Below are 14,373 nucleotides of genomic sequence, written 5' to 3' on the forward strand. Positions count from 1 at the left end.
GTGAAGAGTTACTTTGTTGAAGACTTTAATAATAACTGTAGGGCTAATTGCAAAATGAAGTAAAGTTGGCCGCATGTTTACCTTAGATGTTAAAATCCTTATTGTAAATGTTGCTATGTATGTGTTGCAGAGATTGAAATATGACACAAACATATTAGACATGCAAGTCTGTAGTAAAGGCTGAAATTAATGCAGTCCAAAGGGTTGGCTACAAGTCTGCATACATTTAGAGTTGCAGAATTACATAAAGTTTGTAAAGCATGTTAGTTTGGAAAGTAGGCAAGGCAATCGCTTTTTCATGACAATGATATAAGCAAGAATATACGTGATGATGTGCATATAGATGTTTGGGCACCTACCCAAAATGTACCTCTTAATGGCAATAACTATTTTGTTACATTCGTTGATGATTTCTCTAGAAAACTCTTGGCATGTTTTATGAAGAAAAAGAGTGAAGTATTTGAGTACTTCAATACTTTCAAGGCTATTTTTTAGGCTTGAAAGTTAAGTGCTTGAGGTCAGATGGAGGGGGAGAATACCTCTTGAATGAGTTCAGTGACTTTTTGAGGTCTCATGGGATAAAGCGACAGTGCATGTATATCCCACAACAAAACAAGGTTGCAGAAAGGAAATATAGATATATTGCAGAAGTTACACAAGTATTGATAGTAGATAAGAAAAATATACCAAATCAATTTTTTGTCTAAGACTATTCATATTGATGTCTATATTATGAATAGGTCTCCTATAGTTGTAGTTCATGGTATGACTCTTGAAGAATATTTTACAATTAAAAAAATTGATATATCACACTTGAAAGTGTTTGATTGTATTGCATATGTTCATGCGCATGATGAGTTGAAAGTAAAAAGGGTATTGTTGTTACAACCCTGTCAATGGTGAGTTTCGAGTAAGCATAGATGCTATTTTTTATGAGATGAGCAGTTGTTATGCATTTAATGGGGATGCATTGGATGATGTTGATGATCATGATAGTCATGTGTAGACAAAAAAGTGGGAATCATGGACTCTTAGTGGACCAAAGATATCATTTGGTAGTAGATCTATAGCCAACCCTTGGGTCCAGGAGACTGTCTAGTCCCACATCTTCAGATGTATCAACTAATGTTGTAAATAATGACAAAGGGAAGAAGAAAGTGTCATATGGTAATAATGCATATACTAATGTATTTTTTTAATGGTGATTCTAGTAGATCAGAGAGTTTGGATGATGAGCTTGGTATTTCTTTAGTTAGGACACTAGGTGTACAAAGAACACATGGTAATGTAAAGGTTCCATGAGATACCATGTTAGGAGGTTTGGTTTTGAGGGTTATGTAGCTCACCATTATGCTTATATGATAAATGTAGTTGAGGATATTGAGCCACTTGTTTTGAGGAGGTTCTTGGCCATGCTCATTGGAATGTAGCAATGGATGAGGATGGCTATATTAGAGGCCAACAAGACTTGGGATCTAGTACCACTACCCAAAGGAAAGAAAGCTATTGGCTTTAAGTGGGTTTATAAATAGAGAATAATGTAAATGGATCTATAAGTAGGTATAAGGCGAGGTTGGTTGCAAAAGGCTATACACAGATATATTGCATATATTATGAAGAGACATTTAGTCCAGTTGCTAGCATAGCAATTGTTAGATGTGTGTGATTGCTTTGGCGATAGCCAAAGGTTAGATTTTGCAACAAATGGATGTGAATAATGCCTTCTTGTATGGTGATTTGTAAGAAGAGGTGTATATGGAGTAGCCGATAGGTTACGAGGATTTAGAGCATCCCACATATGTATGCAAGTTAAAGAAGGTGCTCTATGGGCTGAAACAAGCACCTAGAACATGGTCTGCATGTGGATGACTTGATTATTATAGGTGATAGTGACAATGGGATTGCTAATGTCAAGGGCAGTTTGAAGCAAAAGTTTGAGATAAAGGATTTAGGTCACCTAAGGTACTTTCTTGGCATCGAGGTGATCAGATGTGCTAATGGTATATAGCTATCCCAAAGGTAATATGGCTCAAATATATTATTCAAGTATGGTATAATAGCATGTAAGTCTCTTTTACTGCCATTTTAGCAAAATGTAAAGTTGAGTGTTGATGTTGGGACCCTACTATGTTCAGGAGTATAGTAGGGAGTTTGATTTATATGACTATCACAAGGCCAGATTTGAGTTATGCTATTGGACTTGTGAGTTAATTTATACATGCACCTGGGTTGGCTCATTTGGATGCATTCAGATGCATATTGAGCTATGTGAAATCCACTTTGCATTGTGTACTTTTTTATGAGACAAGTTAGAATGTATAAGTGTTTGGGTACACAAATATAGATTGGGCTAGTAGCAAGTCTAATAGAAGATCTACTAGTGGATTCATGTTTTCCGTTAGTAGTATAGGAGTTACTTGTAGCAGCAAAAGGCAAACCATGATCACTCTATCCATTACAAAGGTTGAGTATAGAGGTGTCGCTACAACAATATGTAAGGTGGTATGGTTGCAAAAACTTTTGGGTGATTTGGAGTGCAAGCTGATTGTTCAGTTGTCATTCACTATGACAACAAGAGCAATATATAGTTGGCTAGGAATCTAGTTTCCATACTAGGACAAAATACATTGAGGTGCATTGCCATTTTGTGAGAGAGAAGTTACTTGTAGGAGAGATTGACATGGTATATATCAATACACAAGATCGGATAGCTAATATTTTCACAAAGGCATTGGGTATACAAAAGCTTCAAAAATTTCAAAGCTTACTTGGAGTTGTAGAGATGCAATTGATCTTGAGGGAAAGTGTTGAGATAGCAAGTTCAACACGTGTGGACATTGATGATAGACCATGTGGTTAGACATGCCTATATGTCTACACTTAGCATGTGAGCGGTCATTATGATCCTCACATGGCCGCTGACTTATCACTTATTATGTTTGGCTAATTACAACTACCTACAATTGGCAATATGTAGAGCTTGGATATGCTCCTTTATTTAAGAGGACATAGCATACCAATATTACTTCTAAACTTTTATAAAGCTATATGCATATAGGATTGAAGCATGTGGACTTGTGAGTTAATGGGGAGTTCTATCAATTGATCCCCTAACTAATAAACCTCCCACTTTCATTAGAATCACAAACTTTGTGAAATATATGTGTAAGGGTGATAATGGATTGCTTGACTACACAAGGTGGCTCAATGACCAAGCATTAAAGGTGTTTACAATTGCCAAGGAACTATAAAAATTTGTCATGATATCATTGGTGCACATCCGCTTCAATTTTAACAAATAATAGGATATGTGAAGCAACTAAATGAATTAGTAACTCAAAAAAATAATCGAATTAACATAATGCATGGCGCTATCCATGATATCAGTATTATGTACAAGGAAAGAAAGGTGCAGTTGGATGACCTTAAGAAGATCAAATGTAAGTTGACACAAGAGTGCAAATGAAAGAGAATTGTAAGTTGATGCAGGAGTGCAAACAAAAGAGAAATTAATGAGTTAATTGTGAACAATAGCCAATGGAAGCAATGTATCAAGGCTTGTAAGGTTGCTTAGAATGAAAACCTAAGAGAGGGTGAGCTTTGGATTACCCAAGTACATTAAAACATGCTTTGAGCAACCCAAAGTTTAGGGATGTGAAGGACAAAGTGATTGAGTTCACCTTAAAAGATGTGTCCAATGAGGGTTTTGCTATGGATGCACAATTTATTTATGATAGAGATGGCTTTAACACATGGACTTACTAAAAAATATTCAAGGATGTTAAGGTTGGGTTTAGTCCTATGTTGAATAGAAGCAAAATTATGCCTCTTCCTAGACCTTCAAAGTTAATAGAGGCGCAAAAGCTACTCAACAAAAAAGTTTTGGAGCTAGCAAAATATCCCATGCATGTTATAGATTCGAAACATTTGGGAAACTTGAAGACTTTGAATACATGTATGAAACGTTGAATGGGGCAAATGTAAGATTTTCATACTTGTATCGCTTGATCGAGGGGGTAGAAGAAACTGATGGAAAGAAGAATTGGTAAAAGTGATACGTGTTAATAATCGACACCTGATAAAGAAATCCTACATGGAAGCTTATCTTCAACATTCCATTGGATCACTTTCATATTTGGTTTGTTGTATGGCTTTTATTAGGATTATGAAGAAAATTGTGTATGGATATGCAATCTGAGAAAAAAGCCATTGCAATGTGTAAAAATATGGAGCAAATGCTATTAGAGATCAAGCTATGCACGTATCAAGTAATGATTGAAAAGGACAAGAAAAGAAAAGGAAAATTTGGTAACTTGCCAAAGAAACCTTGCTTTGAAAGAGCAAAGGCCAAGAAGTTTCTTTCATCACGTATTGATGAGGAAGGAAATGTCGCAGTTCACAAGCTGTAAGACTACGATGGGTGGAAAAGAAGATTCCCCTTGGAGCCTCATATCATGTTCATCTCAATGAAGCATCTGTTGGCTTCGATGTAGTCTTTGACAATGGGACTTCTTAGCTTGCCAGTGGATCCTCAACCTAACCTAACTTCCTTAAGCTGCTTGGGCAATCTCCCCCATGAATCCTAAAAATAACCCTTTTTGGAAAAATAGAACAAGTTTTTTGCTTTCTTAATTGCCGTAAGAATTTGAACCTTTGTATCAAATAAATAATCCAATTCTAAGCATAAATAATTGTTCAATGCTAACGGTAATATGCCTTATAAATAAGAATAATAAAATAAAGTAGCTAATGTCATAGAAATAAATGCATACATCAATGTGCCTCTATTGGACATATCCTCACCTATATCTCCACATCAATCAAGTCTAATAACACATAAAGTTAGTGTAAGAATCATTATAAATAAATGATTTTCCACAATCCGAAAAGTCATAAAGTATCAAACATCAGTTGTCACAAAAAACAAATAGTCAAAGTATACTCCAAATGCACCTAACTAATGAAAAGAGTATCAATGTAAATACTACCATTAACTAATATATATTTTATGGAATCATCCCTACTAGTGGAAATCACCCATGAACACATGAGCAATCTCATGCTAAATGAGGAGAGACATCTCCGTTAAACTTCCTACTCAAGGGAGAACCATCCAAGGCCATCATCCCCTTAAGATTGTGCCTCAACAACTAGAGAAGAAACATTTAAGGCCATAATCCTTCTTGCTAATAAATGCCTCACACTTGTTAATAAAATAAACATCTCTTAGAAACATATCCCTAAGGTGGGTATAGTATTTGTCATTGTTAGTTGCTTGTAACCCTTGATCTATTTAAAATAAAGCAGGATAAGAGTACAACATGTGGACTATCATTCATTGAGATTCATCAATAGGAGGATTCTTGAATTTAACTAAATATCTTGAATAAGTATTACCAATCCTAGTGGTCATTTGGTTAGTGTCAATGACAACTTCAAGTTCTAGAATTTCAATGTCTTCTACTAACAAGGGTGGTTGGTCATAAACAAGGACTTCTTCTAACAAGGTTGTTGGTCATAAATAAGGTGAAGAAGTAGAACTCCCTTAAATGGTTGAAGAAGTCTAATGTGAAAGGTCTTTTGAATATTCCAACAATAAGGTACGTCAAGTTTAAATACATTGTAATCCATCTTCCTAATGATTTTGAATGGTCCATAAATTCTAGGGGCAAAGCTTAACGTTCGGATTTTCTCAATACTTTTTAGTCTACATTTCTCAATGCTTAACCACACAAAATCGCCTTCCATAAGTTCCATAGCTTGCCTTTTCTTATTGGCTAGAACCATATATGATTGTTGGGCTTTAGCAATCATTTCTTTCACTTACTGAAAAATACTAGAATGATCTTGCACCAAATCATCACAGTTCGTATACATTTAGACAAATAAATTGTAGGTGTGGGCATATGTCTAACATAAACAATTTCAAATGGTACCTTGTAGTGTATGGTGTATTTTTGTATGCAAACTAAACTAAGTGAATGTATGCGTCCTAAGTGCTAAGGCATAGAATGGTATATGTGCATAGCAAATCAATTGTATTATGTTTCTCTATTAGTTTCAATATGAAATGCAAAACTAAAATAACGCTTAATTCCTAAGTTAGCAAAGAAAGTATGATGCAAACCATGATGGACAAAAATAGTCTTCAAGAAAAAGGCTTGGAAAGTAGTCAACGATTTCTTGCAACATAGAAAATAAGTTTGTTTATTGAAGCAAGCAAAAATTGTCCAAATTGTATTGTTTTGGAAAGAAGTAATTGGAAATGAAGTAATTGCAAAAATATTGTTCATAGAAGTAATTAGAGAAATATTGTTCATAGAAGGATGTTGGCTCAAAGCATTAGCAACAACATTTTCATGACCATGTTGATATTCAGTAAGGGGATAAAAGGATTGGATAATGGTAGCCCATCTAATTTGTTGGTCAGAAATTTGGGGTTGAGAGAAAAGGTTTTTTAGGCTTTGTTGGTTGGTCTAGATCACAAATTCAGAACTTGTGAGATAATGCTTCCAAGTGCGTAATGTGTGAATAATATCTAACAACTCTTTATCATATGTGTTGTACTTTAATTCAAAAGGTTTATGTAGCTTGAGTATGCAATTGAATGTGAATTTTGCACTAATACAACACCAATATCTAAACCAGTTGCATCCATAAGACATAATCAAAATGGATGATTAAAATCAAACAATTGTAAATTGGATGTATGGATGAGTATGTATTCCAATAAATCAAATGACTTTTTCTTACTTTCATTCCAACAAAAATAATTGCTTTATTTAATAACATAAAGGCAAATCTATCGAAGAAAAGTTACAAACAAACTTTTGATAAAGACTAGTTAAACTTAAAAACGATCTAGCTTTCTTCACATTTTAACATTTATGCCAATTTAAAATTGATTCTACTTTTTTAAGATAAACTTTTATTCCTTCACCTGAGACTATGTGCCCTAGATATTCAATTTCTGTTTGGAAGAAGTTACTTTTCTCTAGATTGGCATACAATTGGTTTTGTTTCAAAAGATTCAACACCAAGACAAATGTTCCTTGTATTCATCTTCATTTTTCTAAAAAACCAAGATATTATTTTAAAAAATTGCATATAATTAAAATTTAAAAGATATGGTTCATCATACAACAAAAAGTAGCTAGAGCATTAGTAAAAAAAGGCCATAACCAAAAATTCATAATGAACAAACTAAGTATAGAAAGAAGTTTTGTAGATGTCATGCATAGGCATTTGAATTTGGTAATAGCCAGATTTAAGGTCCATTTTACTTGAACACTCTTACACCTTGAAGCTTATCTAAGAGATCATCAACTCTATGAATTGGATAGCAATTTCTAACTATGATTTTGTTAAGTGCTCTATAGTTAATACAAATGTGATAAGTTTGGTTCTTCTTGAAAAAAAAAAAGTGCTCCAAATGGTGACCTACTAGGTTGTATGAGTCCTTGCATTGCCTTGGTCATAATGCCAAATAGAAGAAAAAGCATCCATTCAATAGAAGTGCATAATAGGGAATATGAGGAAGGGAACTAGATCACACACACACACACACACACACACACACACACACACACACACACACACACACACACACACACACACACACACACACACACACACACATCATTGTTCATCATGACTACACATGTATCCAAGTATGAAAGGAGCTTTCAAGGTGAAAGCATATGCAATTGAAGATTCAAAGCATTGGAAGGGTACCTTTTTAGCCCTCAACACAAAGAAATGTTGATTATCACCTTGTGATAGAGGCATGGGTGTAACATGTATTCATACACAAACAAATCAATGTCACACACACACACACACACACACACACACACACACACACACACACACACACACACACACACACACACATCATTGTTCATCATGACTACACATGTATCCAAGTATGAAAGGAGCTTTCAAGGTGAAAGCATATGCAGTTGGAGATTCAAAGCATTGGAAGGGTACCTTTTTAGCCCTCAACACAAAGAAAGGTTGATTCTCACCTTGTGATAGAGGCATTGGTGTAACATGTATTCATACACAAACAAATCAATGTCAGACCCACAAAAAGTATCCAACAAATAGTTGCAAATAGTAAGCCTTTATAGTACATTGAGGATGAGAAGATTGATGATATCTACATCACTAATTTTCTTGTGTTTGTAGAAGGGTACCCTTAGTATTGCTATGAGAATGGTAAAGTGTTAAAAGCTTTACAAGTGCTTTCGAGTGCTACCATATCAAAATTGATAAACTGCTTTTTGAGGGCCAACCACCTTATAGAGGACCTTGTTTTTTTTTAATGATTCCAAGTACATAGTATCCAAGGGTGGTCAAGAATATAGAACCCTTGAGCATATACACATAAAAAATCTCAATACCATGGAATGGCCATTGTTTACTACTAAGTTTTTGCACATGTGTAGCACAAAAATATAGAACCCTTGAGCATATACACATAAAAAATCTCAATACCATGGAATGGCCATTGTTTACTACTAAAATTTTGCATGTGTAGCACAAAATTGTCGCAGACATATTGAACTCTATGAAGTTAATCATTGGCTCAAAGAATATGCACCTAATTGGTCTATATTGATTGTAATTTTTGTAGGTAACATTCTACCATCCAAATTGAACACATCTTCATTTTTTGGTTGCTTAGTTAACTCCTTTCTCCAAATACAAGTACTTTGTCATGCAATAGACTTTATGCTTAGTATTCAAGTACCACAAATGGAGGATACACAAGGGCAAATACTTATGTCTTGACCAAGACACACATGATAGTACGATTGTGGTGAATGTTACTATCACTTGTGAAGGTTGCAAGATCCAAGAGTTGTAGATGGTGGATGATTGGACCTTAAATATAATGTGTTAGGAACTAGTTGTTAATGGGGAGAATCCACCTGCTAACTTCTATTTCAAATTAGATTGGTAGGAAGATTCAAAGTTGAGATAAGAGTATAATTACCAATGGAAAGTGTGTGGCTCCGTACATATTAGAAATTGCGGAGTCTCCTTAAATATCCAAACTCCACAAGTTGTATAAATTTGGAATTTTGACTAATAAGATACAATGTCTTTGCAATATCATACGCTTGCGATCTTCTGAGTTTTTATTATTTTTAGAATTGTCACATATTCATGCACCTTATTTAGAACTATTTGAACTTGTATACATATATTTTAATTCTTGAGAAAAGACACATACAGCCAAATGCCCACCAAGGGGAGAAGACACCTCCACTAATTTAAATTTTTTTGACAGATACACACACTTTTGAAAATCAAGATAAGCAAATATGCCCAAACACCCACCAAAGGGTGGGATGGGGGGCTCCCCTTCAAAATTAATTGATAAACTACTTGTGTATTTTGTGAAGTGAATATGGCATCCTATAGCATTCATTTTCCACCAAGATTTGATCGAAAATCTTGTAGGGATGAGATGCACCCCAAAATTAAGTTCTATCATATTCCAAGTTAGTTTCTAATCATGTTTTTGTTTTGACAATGTGACCTAGGACTTACTTTACATTGACAAGTTTGCATTGCATCAAGGATCAAGCCAAATGGACCGCACAAGGATTTAGCTTTGAAGGAGTACATAGAAGAGGAGGAAGCAAAGGAGGAAATAGTGAAAGTGGCAACTCAAAATGAGAAGAATATTAAACTTTTCAGCCTTTGAAAACCTAAACCAACTAAACACAATGTCACACACATGGTTCATTATGTGACTCTAAAGCTATCATCTCATACCAAAATGCAATGAAACTTAATATGCACACCCATTAGGTGGTCAAGAGCACACTAAAAAAAGTACCAAGAATACAGGTGTCTATGCCCATTTTCTTGGTGGGAAAATGGCCCTTGTCATCACCAAACTTTAGACTAGGGCCTTCTTGGCATTTTTTTGGACAAAAACATTTTGCTAGCCCTAGATACTAGACTTTGGACCATGGCCTTCTTGCCTTTCTTTTTGCATTAAAAAAATTTGGCATGCTCTTGGCCACCTAACGAGTGTGAGTGTCAAGTTTTGTCACACTTCGATATGATTAGGTATTTATCAAATTATTGTAATCAATATACTGGATATATTTATAATCAAGAAATAAATGTTAAGAATTTCACACCATGTAAACTCTACGAATCCATAATAGTAAAGCATTACCAATAGATGGTAACTTTCAATGTGTCTTCATGTTGAAAATGGTAATCATAACAAATATTATGATTACTAGCAAAAAACACATCAAGAAGACTCACATTAAAGTTGAGAGTAAAGTTCAAAAGTAAAAACTTTATTTATAGTTTTAAGCTAGTACAACAATTTTTAGTCAGGCAAAGTTATGTCATGTGGAAGACACTTATTCAAAAAAGATAACATTACAAATAGTATTCATTCCATTGGAATGAATGCATCCTTTAGTGCTTAAAGATTCCTTACAAAGTTGAAAGTCATTGAGGGTTATAATAACACATCTTTCACGTATTGTAGAATGCCTTGCGTCACTATTAAGTCTATTGAAAAATCCTAGATAACCCTCTATAGAACATGAAGACATTCTTTTATGAAGTGATCAAGAACCTATAGCAGAAACCACCTCCTGCTTATTGTTTGGTAGAGGTATTGTATAATCTCATGATGAATATTAAGAATTTTCCATTTGGAATGATGAGAACAAAAGAGCATTGGTACTTCTTGATTTCTCTCAAAGTCATTATACCTTGCCTCCACATGCATTTCTTGTGGAGATAAAGAATAAAGTGATAGTGATGAGTGCTCACCACTTGCATTACATAGGTTTGCAGGTATAATCTCTATAGAGTAAATATAGGTAGCTAGGCACAACTGCCTTTAACCCCCAACATCACCTTTAATATCATCTAGCTTTTTGGATACATGTATTTTCTTTGGACATACTCTCATGAAATGGTGTTTTTTTGAGCAATAATAAGACACATCATGGAATGGAGAGAATTTGACTCAACAACAAGGTCAAACCATTTAGGGTCATTGATCTCGAGGAACTTGGGTGATTTGTGATATGTATCCCACAATTTTCATGCCTTGGTCTCTAGGTTGAGAATGCTCAATGGGGTAGAGATAGTAGGTACATAGAGTATCTTACTAAGAGTCTCAAAAGTTTAGCAACCTCTCCATTTAGAGATATAGGAAATTTTTCAAATGAAATTTAGATAGGCATTTGTGCTATAAGACCCTGTTAAGGGAGAAGAATAAGTGCCAAGGTGTGGCATAAATAAGATTATCTCTATGAGCCATTACCAAAGCAAATATCTAGTTGCATTTTGCTCTTGATTTGATCAACACCTTAAAGAAGCCTTTTCTTGAATTGTACTCGGGATGTAATGTACCTATCTAATGAATCCTGATGGCAAATATTTTTGGTAGTCTATCAAGAGGTAATCAAGGTAACTTTCATTTGGAACTCTCATGGAATAATCAAACATATACAACCCCAAAATACTAAGCTTCGTCTTGACCCCACAAGCATCAACCTGAAATGAGGCCTAAATTAATACTATAGTCTCCTTTTAGCATTAACTATCAGATTTGAGATGATTGCTTTGATATCATGCCTAAAACTAAAGCAAGCTAGGACTTGGTTAAAAGAGAGTGAGAAACATGGGGGAGCAATATATGTCAATCTCTCTACCCATAAAATATAGTCTCAAATGTGACCCCCTAGAATGACACTAGTTGGGATCTAGGATGACACACTGGGATAGCATTCGGCCCTTCCTATCTTATCCTAATCTAGTGTTTTGATTTTCTTATGGAAGCTCTCCATTAATCAAGATTGCCTTGCCCTAGGAAATATCTATCAAGGTATCTAACCACCCACTTTCCTTGGGGAGTATTTATAGTTTTCTAATTAACCTAACACAATTTAGTTGACATTTGAAAACCAACTTTGTTAATTAGACCATTAAACAATGTTTCTTCATGTAAGTTAAGCATGAACATGAATACAAGAAAAAAGTCATTTTTGGAAAAAAAATAATCCAAACTCATTGACTTTATTCTTATTACAATAACTATTTCAGTTCATATCAAGACTCTACCTAAAGGCAAATAAAAAACCACCAACTTTTTCTAAGCAACAAGCATTGAGGCCATCCTAGATATCCACCCAAGCTTGAAAGGGGCTAAGCTAGTCCTTGAGTTCCCAATGAATTATAGTTGAGGAATCAATCATTCTAGGTATTCCCACAATTTGCATTGTCGATACAGATTGTTCAGCCCATGGCATCATGTCCCTATATTAGAATCTACAAATAATCCAAACATTCCTTTCAATGGGATAAGTAATATGATAAGTACACTTGTGTATAAGTTTTCTTCTAAGCCCTCATCTTACAAACATAGGTTTTGCTTCATTTAACTCATGGCTATTGATCTTGGCTCTAACTTCCTCGAGTTTTTTAATCGCATAAATACTTTGTTTCAAAGGTGAAAGTTAACTTTTATTTATGGCAAACTTTCTTAATCAATCATTTCAACATTACAATATAGAACATTCAATTATTTAGAAATTTCTAAGGATAGACTAGGTAAGATCATGGGAGGGGTTATTCATATTGGAATTTCCTCCTAAGAAACTATGTTTTTCATCCATCTACTTGACTCTTAGGTGTCCATAAGGACCTTGGGCTGCCAAGTAACCATCTTAGAGAATAAAACCAAACCACCTTCACACAATCATGTGTGTGACTATATGTGCATAGCTATTTACATGTATGTGCAAGCATCAAATACATGTGCTTTGAAAAGAATGCACAAAAAGACATGGTCTTGAGGTAAATCTATCATGTAGGGATATATTCACATATATAAATCAATAAGAAACCCTTTGAGGAGAAGAATAGCAATCCTTTGCTTATAAATTCTTTCTATCTCCTCCCTTGTAGCTTCAACTTTCCTTCCTCTTCTATAGCTTCTTGAGTTCTTGCCAACATTTGTAGCATCTATAGCCTATTCAGAAAGCATGGAAATCCAACAATCAGCTTATGCATAAACAATGTCTTCTTCACTCAATATATTTTTCTTTTAAGGAGTACATGAACACATGTTCCCAACTTATGCATCATGCAAAGGAGGTTGTGTGCACATCATAGATGTGTAGGGCTAAAAATTATTGTGCTAAGGCAAGTGATCATATACCAAAAATATTTCAAGGAGAGGAAAAGTTTCTACATGGATGTGATAGAAATTCATGTCAACCTCACTACTATTGCCAAAGTGGGCCCAATAATACGTCATCTCTCTCATTTAGTTGCATAAGACAAGTCACGACCTCTCTTATCATCATAAGCATCATCAAAAGAGAGCCATCTTCCACCATCACTCGAAGCTCCATTCTTAGAACTACCAGCCTTTCAACCTTGTAGAGTTGCACCCATACCACATATTTTCAAAACCATTTGTCATCCCTTAGGTCTTTAGCTCTAATATGTTCTATGAGGCTCTAGAAAGATGGAGAGTAGCTAGGGCAAAAATAAAACCTGTAGGAAGGAAACCCTCTACAATCCATCTTCTTTGAACAACTATTGGTGTAAGTTTGCCTTTCTTGAGACATGTTGCTAGAAAGCACCTCAAAGACACACTCTCCTTGTTCTTTGAGAGGGTAGCTTGTCACAAACTATCTTAGTGCATGCTCACTAGGTGACCTCGACCCTTGAAAGGGCATGTACCTTACCATTGTGTCTAATCATGTGATGCCATCTTAGTCTCTTGTTTAGTTTCTCTTCCATAGTTAACTAGAGAAAATTTGACCTCTTGGATGGCTTCTATTTCACACTTAAAACACAACAAATTATGACTATTAGCCACCACAAATATCAAAGAATGATGCTTAGTCAATTGGAAGCACACAAATTCAAAGTGCCAAAATTAGTTGGAAAGGGTCATACTTTTTGTGGCTGCATCGGCCATGTGCAACTTTTTTATTGCATTATTATTTCAATCTTATGTACATTCTTTTTCTAGACTTGCCAAGCTTTTTGAAACATATTTAAAGAACCTTAATTGATGAGTGTTATATGACATTTATTGATAATATTTATGCATGTGAATATTGTCATCTAAGCATTTGCAAATAACCTAATAGACCTTGTTTATTGTTCCCAACATACGTGAGCAATGAAGAAACAAAATTAAAGGCTAGATCTAACATAGTCATAGGATCATTTGGACAAGGATCTATCTATCCAAATATCAATATTTTTCTTTTACTTTAATCAATATTGGGAAGTTTTTGTTGCATCTAGGCTGGGTTATTATAAGGGGTCTTTGTAATAGCATACTCTTTACCCACACAA

Source organism: Lygodium microphyllum, chromosome 22 (assembly GCF_053477565.2).
Source record: "Lygodium microphyllum isolate KBCC chromosome 22, Lygodium_microphyllum_v1.1.10, whole genome shotgun sequence".
In the NCBI taxonomy this organism is placed as follows: domain Eukaryota; kingdom Viridiplantae; phylum Streptophyta; class Polypodiopsida; order Schizaeales; family Lygodiaceae; genus Lygodium; species Lygodium microphyllum.